Source organism: Antechinus flavipes, chromosome 1 (genome assembly GCF_016432865.1).
Source record: "Antechinus flavipes isolate AdamAnt ecotype Samford, QLD, Australia chromosome 1, AdamAnt_v2, whole genome shotgun sequence".
Taxonomy (NCBI): domain Eukaryota; kingdom Metazoa; phylum Chordata; class Mammalia; order Dasyuromorphia; family Dasyuridae; genus Antechinus; species Antechinus flavipes.
The window spans coordinates 695,730,553-695,741,726 of NC_067398.1; positions in this window are offsets into that span (position 1 = coordinate 695,730,553).

Genomic DNA, 11,174 nt, shown 5'->3' on the forward strand with positions numbered 1-11,174 from the left:
AATCCCAGGTTCCCTTCAAAGCTGGGCTCAGGTATCACCTCTTGTCCAACAGCTTTCCCCTTCCCCCCAGATGCTAGTGTCCCTCCTCCTTCCTGGAAATTACTTGGTGCCTACTTTGTGTGTATTTTGTATACATGTATATATGTTGTTTCCCCCCAAGTCCTTGAAAGTCAGTTCTAGTCGGTCTTTGTATCCTCATTGCTTAGTACAGTGTCTGGCACTGAGTGGTCACTTAATAATAAATGTTTGTCGAATAAATGTTGAATGACCATATACACCTTACCTTCCTTCTCTCCCTTCCCCGCCTCCCTCCCAGTTTCCGTTTGCATCTTGTCTTCCCCTCTAGATTGTAGGGGGGTGAAGGGGATAGAGCTCTGGGCTTAGAATCAGGAAGGCTCATCTTAGACACTTACTAGCTGTGAGATCCTGGGCCAGTCACTTTACTCTGCCTCCGTTTCCTCATCTGTCAAATGAACTGGAGAAGGGAATGGCAAACCACTCCAGTATCTTTGCCAGGAAAACCCCAAATGGGCCACAAAGAGTCGGACAATACTGGAATGATTGAGCAACAACAAAGATCATGTGAATGGGAATCATGTAGCATGAAAGGTCATTTATGAGCAGATTCCATTTATACACATGAGTCAAAACACCTACAGAGATGATGAGAACAAGGGATCAAGAGCAGCTCAACAACACAGGGCAGATACTCTCAAATTTTTTTTGTTTATGTTCTAAAATTTTAACGCTCATCTTCCTAAATAGCTTGTTTATGTGGGTTATATCTAGTAAGATTTACAGCATTATTGTGAATTATATATTGCATTATTATAATAAACATTATTATGAATTATATATATTATTATGAAAATAGTTTTGACCCCGGATCTCCCAACCACATTTTGAGAAGTCAGAAAAACCAGAGTATACAAATCCCGTTTTAGATATTTTCTAGCTTTATGGCTTGGGCAAATCACTTTTAACTTCTCTTTGCCTCAGTTTCCTCATTTGTAAAATAGAAGAATGTAAAATAGCCAGGATTGTTGCAAGGCTCCAATGAGATTAAAAAAATGTAAAAGCACTTTGTAAATCTTTAATATATAATTAGATATATAACACCTACATATATTATATATTATAATATAATAATGTTAGCTATCATTGGGATTATGATTACTTGAATAAAAATTATTAGATACTTATTAAAGAAAAATGAAATGCTAGAACATAGTCCCCTCAAACCTTCCTCTCGAACCTCATCATCCCAGGGAGGTGACTCGGAGCTCTGCTCATAGAACAGAAGCTCTATTAAGACTGCTCTTTGGGTTGACTGTGTCAAGCAACATTTATAAAGCACTAATTACATGTCAGACACTGGGCACTGGGGCGAACAAGTTTTTTAAAAATCAAACAAATAAATATTTATTAAATACCGATTATGTTCCAGGCGCTCTGCTAAGTGCTAGGGATACAAAGGCAAGGACTACACTGTCCCTCCCCTCACTTATGCCCTATTGCAGGAGCTATGGGTATAAATCAAGACATATATACTTGATAAATATCAAAATGGGACGCATTCTTAAAGTGGAAGACACAGTTGATGTTCTATACCCAGACGTAAATAACAAATATTGTAATGTCACAAGGAAGAGAACATCAACAAATAGGGGTGCTTTAAGAGAAGCTAAGTGTAATATAGTGGATAGAGTATTGGATTCAGGATCAGAAAAGCCTGGTCTTAAATACTTACAAACTGACAAGACAGTTTCCTCATCTGAAAAATGAGAGGGTTAAATTTAGGGTTCTGTTTGGGTTCTGTTTCAGCTCTGAAACTGTGACCCCATGATTCTCTAAGGGCTGGGTGAGAGGAGATACATTCAAAGCATGGGGAAAGCAGGAGGGATAGGATTGGAGATAGATGTCATTCCGTGAGAATAACAGAGGGCAGTTTGGCTGGAACATAATGTGTGTGTATGTGGGGGGTGAGAAGTGGGGAGTGGGTCGGAAGCAAAATGAAACAAGGGAATTTGTGTTTGGTCCTAGAGGTAATAGGGAGCTATGAAGCTTCCTGAGCACCAGAGTAGCGATACAGCCAACCTTATACTTTAGAAGGATTCATTTACTACTAATGAGAAATGAGCCAGAGAGGTGGTCCTGAACCCCTTTAGGTGGGGCTGGGGGCCAAGAGCCTGTCTAGGTGAGCTGGGAGAAGTTTATCTCTGACAGATTGTCTACCCGGCGACCAGCTCTGTGGTTACAAGCACTTATGAAACCATTTAGAAAAGGGTTGGAGGGTTTATGTGGGTCTGTCTGAGCCTGTGGGGAGAGCACCCACAGTGATGAAATCCCAGAGCTGCTGGCTTAACAAGGATGATGAGCCGGGCTGAGCGGGTCTGACCACCTGCCTGACATTGCCCTGGTAAAAGTACCAGATGTCAAGCCAGCAGGCTTTAATTAATTAGTAAAGATAATTGAAATGGTGTGTAATTGAATTATATAATTGAATTCTAAAATGGAATTCTCAGGGCCTGCGAGTGGATTTCTGTTGCCCAAATTCTGTTGCCCATTTGCCCATAAAACTAGGCCCTGGAAGGCAGTCGTGGACCTTTGCTACGGTGTTTGGGATGAATTGTATTTATATTTATTTATAATATTTCTTTTTTTCTTTCCCCATGGTTGAATCCCTATTCATACTTTTAAAAACCCACATTTTATTTCTCTGGAACAGTAGTGAAAAGTGTCCACATTTTGGAGCTTGACCATCTGGGATCAAGCTTGGCTTCTGAAGTGTCTGTCGTGTCTTCAGTTTCTTCATCTATAATATGGGGAAGAGGGAGAAGCGGGGAAGACCAAGCTTGTCTCTTGATTATTTTGTTGATTGTCTAGATTTAAGAAAGTGTTAAAGGGAGTATTGATCATGCAAATTAAATTTTAAAGTGTGTTATTTCCAGAACTGGTTGTTAAGCACTTACCAACATGTCCCTGTCTATAAAAATTTGTGATCTGTGAGCCAACTTCTTGTGGGACTCTAGACAAATCCTTTTTCCTTCCTGGACTTCAATTTCCTCCTTGAAAAAACGAGATTAGACCAGAGAGAGGTTCTCAGTGTTTTGCTGTTCCACAAACCCGATTCGACAACAACCAAAAAATGTGTTGTGAATTCCCAGGGTATTTAATATATTACTTATAAGAGCACAGCTAAGGGTTACCATAGTGCACAGTTCTGGGTCTAGAGTCAGGAAGACTCCCTGAGTTAAAATGTGACTTCGGACACACTGGACGAATCACTTAACTCTGTCTCAGTTTCCGCATCTGTCAAATGAAGTAGAAAAGGAAATGGCAAAACACTCCAATATCTCTGCCAAGAAAACCCCAAATGATGTCACAGAGTCAGACATGACTGAACAATAACACGGCAAAATTAATTATTCTGTAATAGTATGAACTCCAATTTTTGCGACTTGAAAACTTACTAAATGTAAAGCTTCAATTATTTTTTATTTATTCATATTAATAAATGAATAAATATAAGATTTCCACATTTTATTCTTTCCACTTAAACAATAACCAGACTGATTGTAAATGTCAAGAAAAGATTTTAAGTTGCTATTGGCAAGAATTCCACAAATTACACATTGTGGTTATGGGTGGGTATCAATTATCTATAATAAATAAGAATTTGAGCTTAATGTATTTTTCATTATATTTCCTCTTTTTCCAGCCTCTCATAATGCAGGCATCTCAAGTGTCTTTGTCATTTCAGAATTATGAACTATTGAATGATTTTTGCAAATTTCTCAATCATAGAATTCATTGAATCTAAATCAATTTTTTTAGATTCTTCACTAATATATTTTTCACAAGCCTTTTCATATACTTCCAGTCTCTATTCGATGATCCAAAGGGGTTGCTATAATTTTAAAAACAAAATGTTAAAATTTCACAAAAAATTCATTTTTATATTCAATGTTTGTTAAATATGTAACAACCCTGCATTAGCATGATTGATGCAGTAGCATATACTTCCAAGAAACTTTGTTTCAAAGCAATAGATAGACATCAGGACCTTCCCTTGAAGCTAAATACTGGATTTATTAGTACGCACAGACTCCAGAAGCTATGGCTACCTAATCAATCAGCTAAAATGAATAGCTAGTTCCGATATAAAATATTCCTTTTTCTACTGATTAATGACAAGCAAACATTATATTAAATGATAAATAATACTTCAAGTTCAATTGCATGTATCTCTTTGTTTTAAACCTTTGTAAAGAATCTCTTCAGATAAGATTTTCTTTTCTTTTTCCATTGGCACACCAGCCGCACTCTCACAGAAACTCTACTGAACTATTGGCCAGTTATTGATGAGCTCCCTTAAAAATCCAATCGATAGAAAAAAAATAATAATGAAAGAAAAGGTGAAATTGGAAAACAGTTTCACGTTGCAATGAGAGATCATGTAAGGTTTGTTTCTGTGGAACATTTGAGATGGTCCGTGATAATTTCAAGATGGCGCTTACAATACACATACCCCACGATAATGGTTTTCAAATAGCCTGCCATTTTGTGCTGCAAGAATGAAAATGTTTTTGCTTGATCCTTTGATTATACAGAATTATAGGGTAATAATAAGGAGAGGGGAACTGTTCTGGTGAAGTCTGTGCAACACAGATGAGAGTATGTGTGTGTCTGAACATGTGTTTCGAATTGGTTTGTGCTTGAATGTTGAACTCTTGTGGTGGTTTGGAAAAGGTTTGATGACAGGTTTGATGATAAACTTGCAACACGTTTATACTTAGAAATGATCAGAGTTTGATGTAATAGTTACACAAACACCTACGTTGTTGTGTGGATGAGCATGATGCACAGAGGAAAAAATTATTTGAGACAAACGTGGACAATTATTTGCTCGTTAGGGTTTCGTTAAAGAATTTTTAGCAGGAACCAATTATATCCATCTCAAACCTTATTAAATGAGGACTTCTGAAGTAGATGACCTATGATACCCCTTTAGACTAAATTTCTGACCTTCAGTTGCCAGGCTAAAAGGACTGAATGTGCCATGGATCACAAACTGAGTAATGCTTTCATTGGGTGCAGAACAAAATCCTCTATGTCTTTTTATGTTATATAATTCTAATCTTCATTCTGCCAGAGCACCTTCAAAAATATTAATATTTGGTTTTTATTATCACCTTCACTTCTCAATATATCCCTTCCACTCCTTTATCTCTTGTAACATAAAATTTTAAAAAGGAAAATAAAAAAAGAGTTTAGCAAACTAACCAAGAGATCAAATAGGTCCAATAGCAGAGGTAGTATTGCACATCCATTATTCCCCACCTCTGAAAAGAAATGAGGGAGATTTTGCCTTAAAATTAGAATTTGCCTTAAATTGAAATTTAACCACCTGATGCATTTGAGTTCTTTTTCTCTGTCTAAGATCCTTGAGGCCAGGGTCCATGACATGTTTATCTCTGTATTCCCAGTGCCCAGTCCAGTGCCTGGTACACAGATGAACTTAATAAATGCTTGTGGATTGATTCTATGGATGCCAAGGCAGCCATGGGACTCTTTCCCTTCCTACATCACTTCCTTTTCTGATCTTTCACCTCCTTCAATGTTGGCCAACGTGACAAAGTGAACTTCTGCTCTTGAAGTTCTAGAGCTAGGTTGGAGTCTTGTCTCTGACACATACTGCCTGTGTGATCCTGGGCAACCAATCTGTGTGCGTAGTGGACATTTCCTTATTGAGAATTCCCTGTGTCAGTGAATCATAGATCTACACCAAAAAAATGCCAGGTACTGCAGGTCAAAAAAGATAAAAATGAAGGAGGTTGTGCTTTTAAGGATCTTAACACATGGAGGAGGGGAGTAACATGTAGACAAATGAGTAAATGAAATATATGTGCATATACATATATTTAATATGTGTATATATTTAAATATAAATATATTTAATACAGACACATAAATATACATCTATATTTAAATAGGTATGTGTACATGTTTGAATTTAAATACGTAATATAGACACATTTAAATATATAAATATGCACACATTTAAGTATATATTTAATAGAGACATATTTAAACATACATGCATATTTAAATGTATACATATACATTTATTTATTTTTTATACTTAAAAATTTATTGTATTTTTTATTTTATCTTTATAAGTTTATTTATATTTATATATTACATATATAATGTATAAATATATTTATAAATGTATTCATAAATACATATTTATAGATTTAATATAGACACATTTAAATATATCTATATTTAAGACATACTAATTTAAATACACACGCACATATATATGTTTACATATACAAAATATACACATATATTTAAAACAAATATAATTTGTAGGGTTTTTTTGGATGAGAGCACTAGAAAATGGGAGAATCAGAATATACTTCTTGTATAGGTACATTTGAGCTGAACCTTAAAGTTTTCAAGAGGCGTTCTAAGGAGGAGAGCATTCTGTGTAAAGGCATGAAGGTGGGAGATAAAATTTTGTGTTCAAAGAACAGTTGGCAGGCCAATTTGACTGGACCAGGGGTGCAAATAGAAATTAATTTGGAAATGTAAGTGGGAATGGATTGTAGAGGACTTTAAATGTCTGGCTGAAGATTTTACATTTTCCCAAGAGTAGAAAGGGAGCCATTGAAAGTGTTTGAGCTGGAGAGTGATATTCAGATCCGAGCCAGAGGGAAGAGAAGAGAGTGTTTCAGGCATGGGAGACTGGCTGTGAAAAAGCATGGAGGTGGGAGACAGAATGCCAGATGTGGCATATAGCAAGTATGCTAACAAGTACATGATGAGGAGTAAAAAGAAAGAGTAAGGAGTAATAAGAATAAGGAGTAATAGGAAAGATAATAAGAAAGAAGGTTGGGAACATAAGAGGGAGACAGATTGTGAATGACTTTCAGATAATGAATTACAGATGAATCCCAATCTGCACTGATGGAGGCGGTTTCTACTTAGCACCTTCCCTCATTAAATCACAAGTCCAAACCCACATCAAAAATTCCTTCTCTGTCTTGGTCACTAAAATATGCGATATCTGACTTCTACCCATTACTCAGTTCTCTGCTGCTTTCATGGTCATCTATGGTTTTGTTGTTTTAGAGGTTATGGTTACTGTCCCTAAATCAGGAAGACCTGAATTCAAATATGGCCTAAGATACTTATTAGTTGTGTGACCCTTAACCCTCCAAAAAATTAGGAGAGAGAGAGAGAGAGAGAGAGAGAGAGAGAGAGAGAGAGAGAGAGAGAGAGAGAGAGAGAGAGAGAGAGAGAGAAAGAGACAGAGAGAGAGGAGAGAGAGAAAGAGGGAGAGAGAGAAGGATAGAGAGACAGAGAGAGAGAAGTGATGATCTCAGGACTCAGCTTTTTATTGAGGAAATAAAACATCTAACGTTTGAAGCTGTTTTTAAAAAATTCTTGTTTCATATGATAAATACTTCTCAGGTATGAGATCACTGTATTTTCCTTTGGGGTCATGCAAAAGTGGATAGATTAGCTTCTTAATGGGAAGTAGAACAGTATTCATATTTATGAATTGTCCTAGAGTTTAATGTCTGGATAGAGTGAATGAATCTAATTGTAATTAAATTTGGGAACTATCATCTGCAAATAATTTTACATGTTAAAACATAGAACCGAGTGAAGTTGGGACATCAGCACACAGGTGCCTTCTGTGACTTATCAAGCAATTAAATAAGATCTTAGTCTGTTGTATGGGACGGATATTGAAAGCTAAGATACAAGACCTCAAACTTTCAGTTTCCCTATTCATTCAAATTATCCACAGACTCTAAGCTTATTGGGATGTGGTCTAATGAGAAAGGGGCTGGTTCCAGAGTAAGAGCAAAAGGGTTGGAATTTTAGCTTTGCCATGGATAACCTTGTAATCTTGGAAAAATCCTTTAACTCTAAGATCCTTTCCATCTATGATTCTTTCTGCCCATGATCTTGTATTTTCTACACCTTCCATTCAGTTTTCTTGGCATAGAAAATTACTTGCAGAATCCTAACTGTTCCCTTCTTATATTCTCATTAAGGATACTGCTGATGTATCTAACACATATAGGACTGCTTGCCATCTAGGGGTGGGGTGGAGGGAGGGAGGGGAAAAATCGAAACATAAGCGAGTGCAAGGGATAATGTTGTAAAAAAATTACCCTGGTATGGATTCTGTCAATAAAATGTTATTATTAAATAAAATAAAATTTAAAAAAAAAAAGGATACTGTTGATGCATTCTGGAGAGCAATTTGGAACTCTGCTCAAAAAGTTATCAAACTGTGCATACCCTTTGATCCAGCAGGGTTTCTACTGGGCTTATACCCCAAAGAGATACTAAAGAAGGGAAAGGGACCTGTATGTGCCAAAATGTGTGTGGCAGCCCTGTTTGTAGTGGCTAGAAGTTGGAAAATGAATGGATGCCCATCAATTGGAGAATGGTTGAGTAAATTGTGGTATATGAATGTTATGGAATATTATTGCTGTAAGGAATGACCAGCAGGATGAATACAGAGAGGACTGGCGAGACTTACATGAACTGATGCTAAATGAAATGAGCAGAACCAGGAGATGATTATATACCTCAACAACGATACTGTATGAGGATGTATTCTGATGGAAGTGGATCTCTTCGATAAAGAGAGCTAATTCAGTTTCAATTGATCAAGGATGGACAGAAGCAGCTACACCCAAAGAAAGAACATTGGGAAATGAATGTGAACTGTTTGCATTTCTGTTTTTCTTCCCGGGTTATTTCTACCTTCTGAATCCAATTCTCCCTGTGCAACAAGAGAACTGTTCAGTTCTGCACACATATATTGTATTTAGGATATACTCTAATCTATTTAACATATAAAGGACTGCTTGCCATCTGGGGGAGGGGGAAGGGAGGAAGGGGAAAAATCGGAACAGAAGTGAATGCAAGAGATAATGTTGTAAAAAATTACCCTGGCATGGGTTCTGTCAATAAAAAGTTATTTAAAAAAATAAAATTTAATTTAATTTAATTGAAAAAAAAACCTATTTTAGTCTGTTGTAACAAAAAAAAAATAAAGCTATGAGAACAGCAGATGCAGAAGTAGTTAATTTTCAACTTTATTGGCCTTGGCAAATTCAGAGTATCATTATGTTATTTAGTGTTGTCTATCTCTGTGTGTTTCTGTGTATGTTTTGCTTTCTTTTTTTTTAAAAATAAAATATTTTAGAACAATTTAAAAAAAGGATACTGCTGATGCTCATGGAGGTCATTTTCATGAAGACTTTTCTAGATATGAGATTGTAGCTACTGATGTCATCCCGCTTGCCTTTTTTGAGTAGCAATATTGTCTGTGGTGTTTCCCCCCTTAAGTTGGTATCTTCTCCTTTAGAGATGTGATCCCCTTCTGATTTTTCTTGTGCAGTATACTAATTGTGGAAATATGTAGAGAAGAATTGCACATGTTTACCAGATGGATTATTTGCCATGGGGACAGGTGGGGGAGAAAGGAGGGAGAAAAAACAAAATAAAACATGGAACACGAGATTTTGCAAAGCTGAATGTTGAAAACTATCTATTGAACGTGTTTTGAAAATAAAAAGCTGAATCAAAAAAAGAGATTTGATCCCTCGATGCCTTCAGATTGTGTTGCCTCCAATATAAAGTCCTCTGTCTATACTCATTTTGGTCCAGAAGCTCTTCCCATCAGGGTTATTTAGTACTACGTCTTTCTCATACAGCACACCAGTCAATAGTTATTTATTAACTATCTATAGTGAGCCAGGCAGACTCTGTGCTGAGAGCTGGTGATTTAAAAAAAATACCCCCCAAAACAAACCAGTCTTTGTCCTCAAGGGGCTTATAATGTAATGAAGGAAGATAACACAGGAAAGGAGATTTAGAAGTGTTGGTTTAGGGTCAGGATAGAAGGTTCCTAGCCATGGAGCATGAAGGAGTTTCAGAGAAGCCAAAAATGGTAACACTGGTAGGAAATAGGGGGAAAAACCTGTCCTAAAACCCCTACTCTTTAAATAGAAACTGTGGAACCCATGGCCATGCCCTCCAGTCAAAGGGTCCAATCAGAGGCACAGAGAAGACTGGTGAACTTGGAGGACCAGGCAGATTCAGTCTTTCAAAAAGTGATTTCCCAATGGTGAGTTTCCCAAGGGAAGAAAGGCATGAGATGACCCAATTGTGGAAAGTCCACACAATTACTGCGGCTTAGAAATACAGACAGATCTATTTAAATCACTTTTTTGTCTTTCTTTCAGTTTCATTTTTAAATACTCTTGGGATAACCTAGCTTATATAGGTTTAATGTACCATATTTTCTGTATATTCATTGTTAATCCTGTCATTAATATATGCTGAGTCTGATACTATTTGCATAAGATTCTCTTCCTTGATGAAGACTTGATTACTAAATGCTGACTGGTATTGGTCATGAGAACTGAGAAGACTGAAAATTTGTGAGGTTAGGGCATTTGAGGGAGTATCCATATGTATGTATGTATGTATCCCCTGGTATGAGGATAGGAGGTGATAGGAAAGATAGACTGTGAACCAGTCCCTGAATTCATAGAGGAAGAAAAACAAGAGTCAAAAGAGAACGTCAATATTTGGATTGAGTAGTAAGAATGGCCTGGGGGTCAATAGAGAAGAACCCCCAATATTTGGACTGAGTAGTAAGAATGGCCTGGGGGCCAATAGAGAGGAACCCCCAATATTTGGATTGAGTAGTAAGTGGGGTTATTTTGTCTGAAAATGGCAACTGGAAGCAGCCAATCAATAAACATTTAATACCTACTATGCTCTAGGCACTGTGCTGAGTGATCTCCTGATTTTCCCCTAGTCTAGTGGACTGCTTATTCTTGATCTTTCCTATATATTCATGAGCTCTCATGTTTTCATTTATCATTTCTATATAGATGATTCTCAGATTTCTTGACTTATAACATCTCTGTACAGCATCTCAAATTGCCGATTGGGCATTTTGTCTTGAGGAGGTTGATGACTTAGGAAAGAACCAAGAGACAGGAAATCAGAGGTCCTGGTGAGCAGAAGAACAAGTTTGGGGAGAGGATTCTGGGAAGATGGCAGAGGGCAGAAAATTCCTGCTTCCTAGATTTACCCCCAAAACAAGACAAAGTAGACTTCAG